Genomic DNA, 17,362 nt, shown 5'->3' with positions numbered 1-17,362 from the left:
GAACTTTGCGTAGGCTCTTCTGTCTCAATATCAAAAACAGAGCAGATACAATGAATTCATAATCAAACACCACAAAACAAGGCCAGCACAACAGAGCTTCCAGTGCATGTGTCCAATTAGCATAGCATGCTGGTTGGCTGTGTGAAAGACAGACAGACAGAAGCAAATATAAAAACATGCCTCAGCTGTGACACATAATCAAAGAGTAGAAGCTTCTCCACGAGAGGGTGTTCCATTACATTACTCCATGATGTTTTGACAGAAAACAATTAAAAGCAGGTGGCGGTGTTGTTGCTGCTGCTGGTCACCATGCGAAGGCAGTACTCTCCATTAACACGGGTAGTGCTTTTTTTACGCATATACACATATATATGTATATTTCTAAAAGTCAAGACTGAAAGAAACTGGCACTACAAAAGATTCTGGAGCAAGATCATTCAGGTGCTTTTGGGTTGTTTCGTCCCAGCAGGTCAACTTGTCAAATTGTTGTGTGGGCAGAAAGTGCAAATCTGTGTTTTTAGCTTCCTATTCAGACAAGGATTAGAGCTCTGGTTTGTATGCCATACATTCAGACACTTTAGGTAAGGAGAGGAAAATTGGCCGCTGTAGCACCACTTCAGTAACTTGACCAGGCCGGCCTTCGATCCATGTGCGCTGAATGGGTCTGCCAGCGATGGGATCCCATTCATAACAAAGTGGAGTGAGAAACATTAAGAGGAGGAGGGCTCTCTTGTGTGCGAGTCTCTTGATGTATTTGAAACAGATCTCATTTTCATGAGCAGCAATGGTGGACGCTGTACAAGAAAAATAAAGGAAATGATGTACTTTTCACACTGGCGTGTTGACTCATTTAATGCAAACAGGCAGTGTTGTCTGACCCTCTCTCTGTCTCCCACAATCAGTCGCTCTCTGTTGACGCAGGGAAAGATAAACAGAGATTTTATAGTCTTTGCAGCCTCCGGCTCAGACAACACACGTCACAAAAGCTGACATTTATGACCTGATGAGAGCTGCGACTGTACTTTGAACACACAGTGTAGATTACCATTAAGTGATTCTGGGTCTAGGTTTTCCTGACCAAGGAAGAGTCATCTCTTTCCTCTCTGTTTGATAACCTTCCCCTCTGCATGTTCCCTCTGGCCAAACAAGGCTAAATAATTGCCATGAGAGTGCCAACTGGTCCGCAAACAAACATCCAGCAATCTGGACCCCAACACTTCAGCTGCCACTCCGCTAATCACCCTCAGGGGGCGCTTTGGAACCAGGTTTGAGCGCCGGTGGCCCCATTATTACAATTTAATGGTTTGTGTGAGTGAAGAGGCAATGTTCCTCTCTAGCTCTCCCTCCCAGCAGCAGAAAGCTGTGTGCTGCTCTTATCTGGCCAGACCTGCTGCAGGAGCCAACCTGCAGTGCATTAAACAAGCCACCGCCGCTGACACACACAAACAGGCGAAAGCACGCAGAGCAGCGCGCGCCCGCGCCCGCGCGCGTGTGTGTCTGCAAGTGAGTATGGAAATGAACAGAATAATGAGAGAGGAGTCAGAGACAGTTAAGGAAAGGAGATGGAGAGTTCATCAGGGGGACTGATTGGACGGTCCATTGTAGTGTATATTTGTGAATAATTTATCTCACATATTACACTCAGAGAAAATGCCTCACCCTGCAAGGAAGTGACCGGGAGATGAGAAGTTATATAAAGCTGCTCTAATAGCAGGAGAAATGCTTTTAATGGGTATGTGCAAATTGGCCCTTAAAATATTAATATTATAGACGCCTCAAATTTAACCAACATTTTAAGTTAGCAGATTTACTTCCAAATAAAGACAGAAATATAACTGCCCCCCACCACCACTATATTTTTCTTCCCAACAGTTTTTGCGTTTTAGGTAGTTAACTACAGTATCTCTCCGACAATATCTCGAATTGTAGATGTTGGCAGAGCCAGAGGACATGATGTTTATTTTTATTTATTTTTTATTTAAAAAGAAAGTAAAATAAAGGAGGTAGCTGTGCATGAAACTTGTCAACTGTGCAGCCGTCTGAGTCATAGCAAGTGTGTGTGACAAGTGTCAAAATGAATGTGATTCTGTGTCAGATCGGCTTCGGCATGGTGGGAAGTTTTGTGTATTTTCTTTGTTTCACACGCACACGTCTACGTGCACACACACGCTCGGGGGAGAGATAGGCAGATGGAAGCATCAAGACATCCACCAGCAGCGGACTTTGTTGGAGCACCAACTTTATTTCACGTCATAAGCCTCCGCTGCGCCTAAAACAAAGATTCGACCAAAGCTGTGACATTATGTCAAATCAGAATTCCGAGCACATTTTTTCTCTCTTCCTCCCTCCCTCCCTCCTTTAGTCTTTTACAGCCGTAGTAGTCATGCAAGTGCACATGAGGAGACAGACATGTACATACAGCACGGATGCTACCCGGACTATTAAACCGCAAGCTGCCCGACACGCCACTCTCTCCAAACTAAGCGTACTGGCATGAGCAGCCGGTTTCAAGCTGCCCTCTCTGTGAATTGATTCTACTATGAGCCTACACGTATCTCTGCTCCCGGGCGCGGGGGTGTACGGCAACAAAGGCAGAGTCCAGTCCACGTCAGTGCCTCTTCTGACCCGAACCCGTGGAAAGACGCCACCTAACACCAATGTGCGATTGTGTTTGCGTCGCTGGAATAAAATACAAGGTCACTCTCAGGTGAATTTTGCGGTGTCTGTTGGCTTACGCCACCCCCGCGCCGCAGAATGGAGCATTCCACAATTTATTCCAGGGAAAGACTGACAGTTTTTTGGGTCATGAAGCAGCTGTTCGAGTCAGCAGCCTGTCCCCCCTCCGCTGGAATAAGAAATTAGTCCATTTTAAAGTAAATAACTAAAGCCTGTGGTCGATAAGGAGGAATTATAGAATAGTGTGCAGGCTCAGTTTAACAACGAGAGAGCTCCCAAAACAGTGGAATCCTATAAGTATGATTTTTCCTCCGCCTCTATCAAATTATTAAACACATTGGTGCAGGAGTTAAGGAGTTATTATTAACGCGAGAGTATGGGAGACTGTGTACCGTAAGCAATTTATCGAGGAATTACATTTGCAAGGCAGTCCTGTGTGGTAGGATAATCATGGCAGCATGTCTGACGGAGCTGAAGAGACGTGATGCAAATGTACATGTAATAATGCCAAACAAATTTTTGGTGTTTGAATTCAATTTCAGGCCTCTGAGGGTCATGTTGAATATTTCCAAGTGTAGATTCCACGTTGTCAAAACTGATTGGCAATTTTAGTTTTGATGATGCCGTCATCACAAGCTCCACTGGTGTCTGTTATTGGCCCATTTAGGAGTTTGACAGTAATTTAATGTGCGACAGGAGTCTATGCACCGCCTTTGTACACCGCCTGACCGTTTACTATGTTCCCAAAGTTATTTTTCTGCACTCTTTACTCACTCTCTTAAGTCCCTTATGCATTTGACCTTTCACGGCAGGTGGTGTGCAAGACTTTCTGTGTAATTAATTCCTCTGGCTTAAAACAAATACCACCCAGCACCTTGAATCTGTTATTTGAACATATTCCAGAAATTAAAGAGCATCGCTTAGAGGCACTTAGTTATGTAACATCCAAGTATTGTGCCTTCCTATATATATATAAATTCCATGAGCCTTCTGTATCAGATTATCTATGAGCATCCTGGTTGTTTCATGTAATTTCTGTACGGACGGAATTTATCCTACATCATGCACATTTTCTGTAAAATCCCTCTGGATATGGTTATTAGAGTATTTTTTGCATTTACTTAAACGTCTGTCTCAAGTAACAATTATTCAAAGTTCACATATGAAACAAATGCAGAGAGACTAAATTGAGGGGGAAACGACATCGTTGTATGAAATAAAGTTCAAAAACGGATAATATATAGGTCTATATATTGTTCAAAGCCGTGGAGGGATTGATGGACACGAACAAAAGTACTGTCAACAGCATTAATGGTGCCGTCTTTATGTGATGATTAATAGAAGGTGGTGTCTGCATGAGATGACACAAACTTTCAAAAAGCATATCTGCCTCTCCTTGATGCCATCAACCCCTGCTGTGGGGTAAATGTATTTAATTTCCCCCCTTAATCTGAGTTGTACAATACACTGGAGTAAAGTCTGATGTTATACAGCAGCTGAAATACCTACAGGTAAATATGATGATGTCCTCTTGCAAGTTTTTTACTACGAGTCCACTTTACGCACTTATTTCTTCATTTAAAAATCATTTAAACAATTCTTCTGTTTTATGTTCACTTGTCTTTTCCACCTGAGCCATTAGACATACTATGTCTGTATTTTTCCCCTGTGCCACTATCCATCTGTCCTCCGCACCCCCCAACACCCTCTCTCCTGTCTTCCGAGAGCCACTAGTCATCCACCAGCAAAGCGTCCCTCCTCTGGTCATAATTGAGATCATATGTTGAAGCCAGCGCTGAAACCCAACACGGGACGTCCACATCAAATAAAACCTGCTGTCAGCAGCGGGGCCTGGCTCTGCCAAGCCGAGTGAAACCATATCTGCGTCGGTCTCACCAACACACCGTAAAATGGGAGACCAGAAGACATACAGACAGACAGACCACACCTCTCTGGGAGACATTCCTTTCTCCCCTCTGCAGCACTGCAGTTTCTGTCACACATGGGCTGAGGTGTTCTCAAGTCTCTGAGGTGAAGTTTGCAACCTTTTTCCACTTTTTGAAACTGTCAGTCACTCTCTTCTGAGTGACTGACAGTGCAGACTCATGACTTGACACGAGTGATATGTGGGGTTGCATGTCAGTTCACTACGTATTACTCAAACATGTTAACACTGTGTCTGCAGTTAGGTCATCCTTGTGGCATTCTCATTTGTCAATTGGTTGCAATACATTCCCTGCATGAATACATCGATTTTCGGGGCTGCACATGGAGCTGTTTACCCGGGTTTGCTTAGCTGACTCGAGAAATTTCCTCATCTTCAGCCAGTTAACGAAACAACACAGAATCCCAGTTGTACAAGCATAGTTGGAACATTGAGTTGTATCACACTGTGCCACAATCTTGGTTTTCTCAACCCATGTGACTGAACTACCGGACACTGACCTGCAAAAAGGAAAACGAAACAAAAACACATAAAAAAAGGAATGCAGATATGGCAGGTCATCTAGGTATGTATTGGATATAGTTACCTTTCATCTGATTGAGCTGTTACCATTTCATTAAAGGTGTTTGATTTTCCTGCAGGAAAACATACTTTTAAAACCCATTAACCAGAGCAGCAGCTCAAGTATAGGCCAGCGCCAGTTTGTTTCCATATTTGGGATGGCATTCAGTTGTTTTCCATTTGAATGTTGAACATACACAGGCCTCTGTAAATTTGGTTCAGTATCACTTTTTGATCCAAGGACTTACCTCCACCTTCACAATATCCACTGGGCTCCAAGAATGTAAATCAGACTTTTGCGCAAAATCTAACATCTAAACTGATGCCAAACTGGTAAAAACAAATAGTTGCATGACTCTAACCTGTAGAAATTAGTAGGTAAATGTTTTGGACTTAGAATTTTGGAGGTCGGCTTTAATGTGTGGTAATTCCTTTGTGGCATTACAAACACGTGGTGTGTTGCCTACCACCCACAGTACACAGCAGTCGCAGCAACATCATCCTTTCTGAACAGATACAACTGAGATGGAATTGCCCCTCGAGTCTTCATGTCTGAGCAGTGGCGATAGAGATCCAGACTAAGAGCTGTAAGATGGATGGAGCTCTGGCAGTGACGGTACAGCTGCTGGGGGAAGGTGGAAGCCGGAGTGTCCTGTTGTTCGTCAAGTAGTCGAGAGATCAGATGCTATCGGGCCAGGAGGTGTCTGCTGCGCTCTACAGCCTGAGCACTGCACACAGCAGCGAGTTTACGTAAAGGATAAACAGTGACCCTGGGGTTGTAATCCACTAGCAGGCCAAGCAGGAGCTGTGTGGATTACTGAAGGCTAACCGTAGCCTCTCCACTTGTTTTACACCTCGAGAGGATCCTAATTGAGCTAAATCTCATTATTTAAGGCTGACTGTGGAGACAGTAATCAGAGTGGGTAGTGTGTCTTTAAACAGATCAGTCAGGAGCTGGATCTGTTGATGCAAGAGTGCGTGCACACATACACGCACACATGCATACATACATGCACAGGGCTTCAGTTTGCTCTCTGAAGGCTTAGAGATGGGATGGAAAGTGTTCGGTGGTCATCAGAGGCTCCAGCAGGCTCATCTTCACTGTGTTGCAGAAGTGAGTGACAAGTGCGTGGTTAATGTAGACAAACCATATAAATGCAGGAGAAATTACCATCACTGTCGATAACATATTCAATTATTAATAAAACAATAGTTAACAGGATATTTTCCTTCACTTCACTTCCTTCGATTTAATGAATCCAACTGATGTAGATCCCAAATATTCAGTGCTAGAAGCTACCTAGACCAGCAATTTCCCTTATTATTAAAAGGTAAGGATCGTTGATTTGATGATATGAAGATATTAGGTTTCATTGCTGACTGATATGAGAATTATGAATGGTGACAGAGGGCAAGAGCTGACCCTGTGTGGAGCTACAGTGCTCCACTGATAGACAAAAGAAAGTCCAAGACTAGTCCACATAAATGTCACGCTTTCTGGACTGCTAATGAAAAAAAGAATAGGACTCACAACAAAAGCTGCATTAGAGGAGCAAGAGAATGAGAAATTAAGCAAGCTAGAAAGCAAAAGGAAGAGGAGGAAGAGGACAAAAGAGGAGTATGTTATTATATTTCAGACAAAAAGGAAAAAAGATATCAGATGGAATGGCGATGGCAACATCTTGCAAAGATTTTGAGATGGTTGCCGTGAGGTGATATGGAGCTGAGCGAAAGAGAGAGAAAAAAAAATGTAGTAGAGGGAGAGGGTTTGGGAGTTTAGAAACCTCTCAGCCATATGCATTTCTGTGTCTGCAATATACATGCAAATGGTGGCATGCATGAGTGATAGGAAAGCCATGAGCAGAGCTAGTTTCTCAGTCACATTACCCTGAATGATGCTAAGCTCCTGCCTACCTCACGCGCAAAACACACAGAGCTGCAAATGACACTGGACATTTAACCCTTTGCCTAAGAAGCAGTTTTTCCCATCAGTCTTTTTCAAGTGGACAAAAATATGATTCCCAGCAATCCTCCATCTTTGCAAAGCCCAATTCGTATGCATGACAACAAAAACGTGAAGTCAGGCCTCATGCTTACGGAATTAATTCAAGATCCAGTTAGATTTATAAGTAAATTGATCAAATTAAATAAGAAAAGAGGATTTGGAGCTGTGGAGACACTGCAAAACAGACAGATGTGTCCTGATGCCTGTAGCTGGGGGACTTGGCTTAGATGTTGGTGTAAAGCACATACAGTACAAAAGAGCTCCAATGTTATATAGAAAACCTAAGAAGCCACAAAACCTGTTTACAGTTGCTGACCAGAAAGATTATGTTTAAAAATTTGACAGTGAGGGGGTTGACACTATTTTAGGGTTAACATTGGTATTATGTGAAGGTTAACGTGAGGATTGGGAATAGGGAATGCATTTGTCACTTCGGGTCCTACAAAATAGTTTACTTTGGCACCTGTGATTTTACCACCATTTTAGTGGGATGCAGTGCAAAATCTGAAAGGAAAAAGAATGCAATGATTGGTCAATCTCACATTTTAATATAAATAAAAGTAAAAGTAAGTGGTACTAAACAACGAACAACTGGAAAGACATGCTGCAACTACTCAGCTCAATTAGCAACAGGTAATTTCAGAGTTATAACATAACATTGTGAAGATTTTGAATATTCCATCATCTACAGTACATAATATCATGAAAAGATTTAGAGAATCTGGTAACATCTCTGTGTACCCGTGACATACTGATGCTGAAAATCAACATGGGTTGCCTGTGATCCGCATTTAAAACAGGTGTGATTCTGGGCTCAGGAACACTGGGACAACATTCCTCTCTTAAAGGTCCAGCAACTGCTCTCCTCAGTTTCTAGATGTTTACAGAATTGTTGAAAGAGAGGGTGCTACAAAGTGGTAAACATGGCTGTGTTCAAACTTTGTAGCTGCCATCAAACTCATAATGAGCCAGTATTTTTGTGAAATTTCTGACTTTCAACTGATTTCATTTGACATGTTTTTTTACGCTATAATGTGAATTAAATATTGGTAAATTAGATTTGCAAATCAGTGCATTCTGTTTTATTTACATTTTACACATCATCCGAACTATTTTTGAATTGGGATTATATAATGTAGAATTTTATGGGTTTGTTTAGTGAAGTTTAGTCAGACAAGCAGCATTAATGGCAAATAGGGCTATTTAAACTGTAAAATGAAGAGCTGACTAAATGACTAATTCTGACGGCATTCATGATCCTTAAGAAATAAATTCCTCACACTTTGTTGATCTTCTCACTTTTTCTTTTGTCCTATAACAAGTATGAATTTCTAATCTCGCATGAATTGAAAGATGGTATCCGAGGGATGAATTTCATGATGATTTAGTGCAACAATCAGGTCAAATTTGACGTTTTTCCATTTTCTGATTTGTAACCTCACAAGCCATTTTTAATCGTACATCACACAGTTGGAAAAAATATGCAAATGCAAGCACTGCCTATTACAAAGATAACGCCAAAAGATATTTCTGGTGTCTGTTCATATCCCAAACACCAACAAGAAATCAAGGTTATGGAAAAGGCACTTTGTAGATAATGTATTTTCAGCATTTGTTGCTGTATCACAAGTTGCACTGGGTGTTTGGAAAATGCTGTGTAGTGGTGTGAGACGCAACCTGTGATGTATAAGGACGGACTGAGTGTTACTCATGGGAGTGTGTCTGAGCATTGCTTCATAAGCTAAGGGATATTGTAGTGGGAGTTTAAGAGGGTGGAGAAGCGAGGAGAAAGGGGAGCCTGTGTAAACGTTTGTTGGATGGCAGGAGCCATAAAAGCATCGATGTATGTCACACTCTGAGTTTTTAAGAGCAAAGGTGTACGTCTAAGGTTCCTTTGTGCATGCTGTCCCTGAGAAAATCTGGGTGTGTCAGTGGTCCCACTGTATAGTTTTCACTGAACATTATTTCCTGTTGTAGGAGGCAGCAGAGACATGTATTGTTTCTCTTTGTTTGTATATGTGTTTTGGATGTACAGATCACTGTGAGAGGAGCTGACAGCAGCCTCTTTTCTCCTCTTCTCTCCTGCAGTAATCAGCATGAGTGGAGGCCCGGGCTTCTCCACCTCTCCCTGCTTGTGGTTTGTTCACATACCGTCTCAGACGAACGGGTAGGAATGTGTGTGTGTGTGTGTGTGTGTGTGTGTGTGTGAAAGCATTTCTATGTGTCTTTCTCAAGTGTCTTCGTGAGGTGAGCGTGCGTGCTCTGAAACTTACAGACAGTGTGCACGGTGAATGTTGGTGCACCTTTGTGTGTGTATGTCTCACATCAATGCATTTTGTGTGTGTTGAGTGTGTGTGTGTGAGAAAGAGAGATTTGGTGCGTTTGCGTGTCAGAGCAGGGGGTGGGGGTTGAAGAGGCCCTGAAAGGGAGAAGACAGAAAACCTGATGGTAGTTAGTTGGCCTTTTCCCTGCAGTAAACAGCACTATACGCAGGAATCCAAAGCAGCCTTTTGTGAAGTCTGTGCACATTGTATAGAGATGATGAACATTTTAATCAAACCGTCCTGAAGTGGGAATGGCTGAATGTTAATCCTGGAAGTGCTTTTATTATGTTTTCTGGTGAAAAATAGATCTGAATTTTCGTAAAGGCTTCCATTGGCAACGGTTGTATCTGAAGAAATACAACCAAGGAGGAGTTTTCTGTTTTGTCTTTGTCCAGCAGAAAGTAAACCAGAAACACACGCCTGTGAGTGGAGCTGTTTTGCTGTCAGACTTGGCCACAAGAGGACAGAGGGAAGCATTGAAACATCGCTGTTTATACTTCACCCCAGACAGTCTGTGGACTTGGTGAGCCTCTCAACTGTTTCCCAGAAACTGAAACAGAAGAACACACACACACACCCACACATATTAATCCTGATCTGCACATAAAGTCATCTCTCAGCATGTGATGCCAAACAGGTGATGAACATGCAAACAACCTTCTCTTTCTAACACACACACACACACACACACACACACACACACACACACACACACACACACACACACAAACACACACACACACACTCCTACTATCAAGTTCATTAATGAACTGCAGCTCCTGAACGAGGCACAACGCCGGGCTCATATTACACAGGCTTGGCATGATCCCTCAGCTGATATAATCACAACGTGATGAGAGGTTGTGATGACACATGAACAGAGAATATTTGGTGCCTCTCCAAAATATGTCACTGTTACGATAACCCACTGAACATGTTAGGATGACTTTGCAGTCGTGGCAAAAACCTTTAGCATATTTCAGTTGCATCTCTTCTATTTAATGCTAAGTTCTACACGTTGATTAACAACAAGAAAGGCAGTCTGGGCTGTAGTCTATGATGTCATTGCAAAACACTTCCTGGCACTGGTCCATTACCTGTGACTAGGCCAACAGTGACTAGACGACACAGTGATTTTCCAGAGATGTGTTATGTCATCTACGACCCTTGATGAGATCAACACAACTTGGCAGTAAAGGTTCAAACAACTGGGTTCTTCTGTGTGTTAATCCTGTTTAACACGATGCATGATAAATTATTGACCATTGCAGAGCCCTTTGTTATGAGCTTCAGCTGATTCACTTCTCACAAGCAAGGAATATTTAGACGAGTTTTAGAAAAAGCTTCCTGCTTCTTTTTTATATTCCACTGACTACAGTCTGATATTAAGTCTCTGTAAGTGTTGGTGAGACCAGATTCTTATGCTCTAGTTTCAAAACCCTACTCTCTATCAGCGTGACAAAATGAACTAATGTCTACACATGAATGTGTGTATTTGGTGTTCCCACCCAACATATTACAATCTGCTGCACAGTCCTCACTGAACTCAGTGTAGATTTCCCAGTGTGTTGTTAAGCTGTCACTGGACAAACTCCTGGGATCTTGATAACATCCCAGATTTACATATTTTCTCCACATGCCAGTAGCTTTTAGGGAGAGTTTTTCATGTTCAGTCATGTTCAAGGTGGCTTCTCCTTCAAAGATTTGCATATATTAAACAGCATTAAAGTTTATCAGTAGAGTTTTGATGCAGTAGAAAAGCAACTTGTCACTTTCCAAATGGAGAGGCAGAGAGTCACATGGACAGTGAGTAGGTGGAGCTGTAGATGGGAGCCCAAGACAACGACAGAACTCGAAAGGGTTATACCTCTCTGCACCCTCCACTGACCTTGCAATGATTATGCTGGTCTTAAGGTGATGCACGGCTTAATTGTCTTAATCATTCTTACATGTGAGGGTGTGGCTGAAAGGCATATCTGATTGGGCTTGTTGGGGGTTTTACCCCTCTTGATGCTGGAGTGCACGGGGCTCACTCAACTTTAATTTGAGTTACTTTGTTCTTTACATCTCTTTTTAAACCCTAGAGCAAGTCTCCAGTTTATGTTGTTTTCTTTGAGCCATGTTAGTCATCAACTAAGGAAGTTATACAGTTCGGCTGTTGCTAACACATTTGCTCATTTTGAAGCCCATATTTATACCTAATTCAGGGTCGAGACCAAGAATGTTTTTAAAAAAATCAAACTTGCTTGACTTATGCCGTCATTCTTCTCTTATCTGTGATTTTTTTTGGTTTAGTTCACAGTCTGCAGGTAAACAATAGACACACAGTATTCCGCATCTTGTTTGATGATCTCACACTGTGCCGAGCTACATTTAGCTCAGACAGTTTGTTTTACACAGCCCCCAGCAATGGGACACCTGTAGGGGACCGTCCTCTTCCCAAAAACCACCCCATGGGTTGTTTGTTCATGCAGTCCATTATGACCTATGTTATCCAGCCTCCAGCAAGTAAAGTATCAAAATGGTGTCCATTGATTTGACAAATGAATAATAGAATGAATATATTCTAGCCCTAACCATGATGCTTTATTGAGTCAAACCAAGTCGTTTTGATGTCAAACCTTTCCAAATAATGTTATTACCTACATCCAACCAGAAACTGAAAAAAAAGTTTAAGTAAAGCGTTATTGTGTCAGTGACTGAACGTAACCTTAGTTAAAAACAGCTTTCGTACCAGGGTGATAAACTCCAGTCACATGGCTAAAAACGATGTGTGTAATGGCACCATCCACTCCTCTTCCTTCCTCATTAAGAGGACTTTGTGGTTTGCCAAAGGAAGCACTTTTTAGTGAAGTTTCCTCTGACGTAGAAATACTCATTTTAGTTGTATTTCTCTCCTCATGACTCAAGGGGAAATAGTTCAAAGGAAGCCCATATGGGTCCCATTTAAAGGTACGAACAAATGATCTATTTGGAGGTTAATTGAAAGAATGGTTAGTTGACTGGTGACCTGTCCAGGGTGTATATGTATGTATGTATGAATCTGAATGAATATGTTTTTGATTCACCCTGACCCTCCACACCTCCATCCAGCGGAATTCATTCACTTACACAGCTTTATTCCTAAGTAAAAAGGATCGTAGAAAATGCTTCCATCTCTCTGTCTCTCATCTCTTTGAGCTCATCCTAAGCCACCGCCCAGTCTAATTCCAGCCTGTATCTCAGTGCTGGGGGGAAAAAAGGAAAACGCAGTCATAAACACGGCAGATTAGGTCAGAGCTGGTTTCATAACCACTCTATGACCTCTTGCTTTCCCTCTCTTTAGATTTCTCCCTCCCCTCGGTTTCTCTTTTTCTCTTCCCTGTACCCCGCTGTCCTCTGTCTCTCCCTCCTGCACCCTCTCCTTCTCATCTCTCTGCTCCCCACTTTCTGCAGACCAATCTGTCTTCTATTTGGCTTTGCTGTTTTTTCCAATCTTCCCTATGCGCCGCTCTCTTTTTATGTGCTCTATCTTCACACTCTTTCGCCCACTTTATAAGGTCCCGCTGTACCTCGAAAACTTCACAAGTCCCTTACTCCTTATATTCCTCTTTTTCCTTTTCTCAGTCTTTTCTTTTAATTTTTTCCTCGCATTGCTCTCACTGAATCATTTTTATTTTTTTGCAGCCATCCTAGTCACCACCTCTCAGCAGCCTGGTGTCTGAAAATGGTAAAGACACATTTCTATAACAGCATCTAGAGCCAAGACAGTGTACACATGACTGCCAACAAGCATTCTTGTGCGACGTCGTGGTGTAAGAATGACGAAACTAGAAATTAAATGCTCCTCTGTGAGCTGTGGGTTAACTGTAAATCACGCATATGATCTTCTTGTTTGGAGTCTGTTCTTTTCAATTTGGACCTTTTTGTCTTTCATCAATAAAAAAGTAACATTAATCCCCGTAACAACTACTGTTTTTTTGTCGGCAAAGATGCAAATTTCATTACCTTCACAAGTGCACGATCATTGCACTCTGCTAATATTGACACAGTAGATACGCCTTCAACCCAGTCTTAAACGAACACCTATTGTAGGTATGTTTTTTAACGTGTCCAAAATGTAGTATTTGCCACAACAAATGCACAGAAAGTTTAAGATGTTAACTATTTAAATTGCCTGTCGCCAGGGAATGTGACGCGAACCTTTAACTCTGTATTCATTGATGTCTAAAACTAACCATATTCTGTCCTGACCCTATCCGTAACTACAACAAAATAAAGAATTGATAAGTTATTGGATAGTATTGGGTTAGTAGATCCACAAACGTGGTTCTCTTGTGTGGCAAGCTGATGTTGTAACCCACCCCCCTCCTGCACCCTTATGATGCTGCAATTATGCTCACCACATTGGTCATTATGCAAGCAAAATTGTGACATCAACACAGCGCCATAACCATTTAAAAAAGCACTTGAGGCACGTTGGACTCACTGTAGTCCTCATCCTAAGCAGGAGATGTCATTACTGAGAAAATGACACACGCAGCACAAAAGCAAAAACACTTGAAGAAGGGCACGTTATTAATACAAAAATGTAACAACGCAGTTTTGACTTTTATGTTTTACGTTTAAGCAGCATTTGATGTTTTTGTAACCCATGTTGGATTTTGAAAGGTCATATAGATGCAGATAGAGATATACCTGCTTGCAGTGAGCAACAAGTTACAAATACTGGGAGATGCAGGACCAGCAGAAATGACACGTGCATCAGCCATTGTAACGTCAACTTTGGCACATGCCATTTATGGAGAAGTTGAAAATGGAAAGTATAATGAGCCCACAAGTTTAGTTAAACATGTCAATGTTCAATATTGCAGTTTCACATAATACAAAGTGTAATCATTTAACAATTTGCTAAAGAAAACAATAGACATTGATGTTTTTTTAGACCCTTGAAAATGTGTAATTTTGCAAATTTATTAGCATGTGACAGTTTCACATAATACAAATTGGGGATATGTTAAGAATTAAGTTGTTAAGGCAGGTGTATAATTTTTTGGTAGCCCAGAAAGTTAAATGAAGTTAAAGTGAAATGTCTACATTGGTCATTCATGAAATGTGTCAGGATTTGGTCTGGAGCTGGAACCAATTACCTGCACACCTGCAATCAATGGAGCCTCGTCTACACCTACTCACTTCACCCATAAAGTCCTGGTTCAGCCCTCCACTCGTCGCCAGTGGTATTGTGCCTTGATTCTGGTCTTTTCTGCAGTGTTTTCGTTGCATGTTACTGATCTTTATTTCCCTGTCTTCAGCTCCTGGTCCCAGCTACTCACCTACTCTGCCGTGGTCTCCCTGGAATCCTTCTTCTACTCCACCAAGCTGCCAGCCTCCCTCACAGCAGATCTGTCCCTGTTTTCTCCTGGATTCCCCACCTACTGGTTACTGGCCCATCTCCATTGTCCTATTTTAAAAGAAATACAATTCACGAGGAGGCTCCTGTCATCTTTTGGAGATGTGGCAGCCTAAAACCCTTTTAAGAAAGAAAAAGCTTGATGCTGCAAGCGTGTAGCCCGGACCTTATGGCAGGCTAAGATTGTTTTGCCAAAACAAGCAATGTGTCATGGTCTGAGATTTGGCTTCTTGGTTTACTTTTTGCCTGTCCTTGCTTCCTGTTTTATTTTGTAATATTTACCCCATGTGTATTGTGTTATTTACTTCCCATGTCAGACCTGGTTCCTTTCACTGATTACCTCACCTGCTGTTAATTTGTAATTTACTCCTCAGTATATTTACTCGTGTATTTCTGTTGTTTTCTGTCATCTGCCAGTCTTTTTGCCAGTTCATCTGTTGTTCCTTTCTTTTTTACATTCTCCTTGTAGTTTTTCCAATCTAATTCACTGCGTGGCTTCATCTCCTTCCTCCAGCAGTCCTGCATTAGGGTCTACTTTTGCCAATTTCTGACACAAAGTTTAACGCCTCATTCTCACAAAATGGTTTTGGTGCCAAAATCTATCCAACATCTTCTGGAAGTGTGCGGCAACTCCACCACATCCTCTCAGTTTCCACTTACTGACTCTACCATGCAAAGCAGATAAATGTTTTCATGAAAGGTACTTAAATGCAGTGAGACTGGACTCCAGTTTATAATTTTCTTTGCTGTGAGATTGTTTTATTTTTTTGAGCTACATCACTGGAGCAAAGTAGTGGTAACAGCTATAATTATAAACTGTGTTGTATCACCATCTCAGTAACTCAAGCACTGTTTACGTTATGTAGATCCTTTTTGACGTGTGCATTGGCATCTACACTGCATGAAGGGTCTATTGATCAAGTTAAATAGTGGGAAATGTAAGTTTCAGGACTTTATTTTGATGCTTGATTCTAGCCACTTAGTGGTTTGTCCATCAATGTTAACAATCAAATGGGTTTAAAGATATCCTCGCTACACAGAAAAATTAAAGTGAAAAAGCAGTCTCTCTTAGAGAGGGAGGGATGTTATATTGTTCAAATATTAGGGTAACAACAGAAACCCTCTGACAGTCACTCTTAAAGGTATTCAAGTCTAACCTAAAAAAAAAGATATTTACGCCACATCACCGCTGTATAAAATAGTTATTGACAGTGCATATAGCTACAAGCTGCGTTAATATCCACGATATAACTCTCTCTCCAGTTGCTATGAATTTTTTTTTTAGGTTCAACTTGTTTTAGATGGTGAAAATTCATGCTTCTGCTGGCCCTGTTCTGAGTAGCTTTTAGCTTTAGCTTTACCCACCAGGAAAGCTGCTGCTTCCTCAGACTATCCACTGCAGGTAAGACACAGACAACTCATGAAGCCCCTCACACAACGGCACAAAAAAAGTAAAAATAATAGCTCTTTAACTCTATTTAAAGGGGGCGTGGTGGAGCCTATCCTAGCTGTCATCGGGCGAGAGGCAGGGCACACCATGGACAGGTTGCCAGTCCATCACAGAGCTACATAGAGACAAACGAGACACACAACCATGCACACTTACTCCTATGGACAATTTAGAGTCACCAATTAACCTGACATGCATGTTTTTGGACGGTGGGAGGAAGCCGGAGTTCCCGGAGAGAGGTCCACACATACATGGGAAGAACATGTAAACTCCACGCAGAAAAGGCCCCAACTGAGAATCAAACATGGAACCCTCTTGCTGTGAGGTAATGGTGCTAACCACCACACCACCGTGCAGCCCCTCAATTTGAAAACCATTTATGTATTATGTATTAATACCAAATATGGTTTCTTATTGTCATTCTTTCAGTCACTCCTGTCCACTTCAGACCTCACACTAATCTAACCGAGAGTCTATCATTTTTTCCCCGAAAAATTTAAAAAAAGAAAGTCCAATCAAACATTTGTAATCCCAGGAGAATCTCAGAATTTGAGAGAAAGGAATGAGAGATGAAACCATACAGCCAATCTTAAACCGGGATAAGACAGGTCAAATAATGTATACGAATAATGTATTTTTATGTTCAAAAGGATAACCAATATAGAGAAGAATGCTTACGATCACATGTTTTGTATTATCAATAAGATAAAATGAAAAAATCTCAATCTATAATTGGACCAAAGTAGCATGTTTTCATCACTAGGACAAATGCAGAGCAGAATTCTCATGTGAATGATTTGTATTGCAGAAACTCTGTTTTAGTAATGGATCTCAATGATTTATTGGCCATAAAATTCATTGATCATAGCTTTCCAGAAACATGTAATGTAACTCAGCTGAAAGCAAACAGCGTGGCCGCTGGGCGCGTTTGCGGCCAAATATTCTGTAATCTGTTGTGGTAATTTAATTAGCCAGGAAAGAATGTGATTAATCAAATCAATTAGATTGCACT

This window comes from Odontesthes bonariensis, chromosome 15 (assembly GCF_027942865.1).
Source record: "Odontesthes bonariensis isolate fOdoBon6 chromosome 15, fOdoBon6.hap1, whole genome shotgun sequence".
Taxonomy (NCBI): Eukaryota; Metazoa; Chordata; class Actinopteri; order Atheriniformes; family Atherinopsidae; genus Odontesthes; species Odontesthes bonariensis.
The sequence above is the reverse complement of the archived record's forward strand: the minus strand, read 5'-3'. Positions refer to the sequence as shown.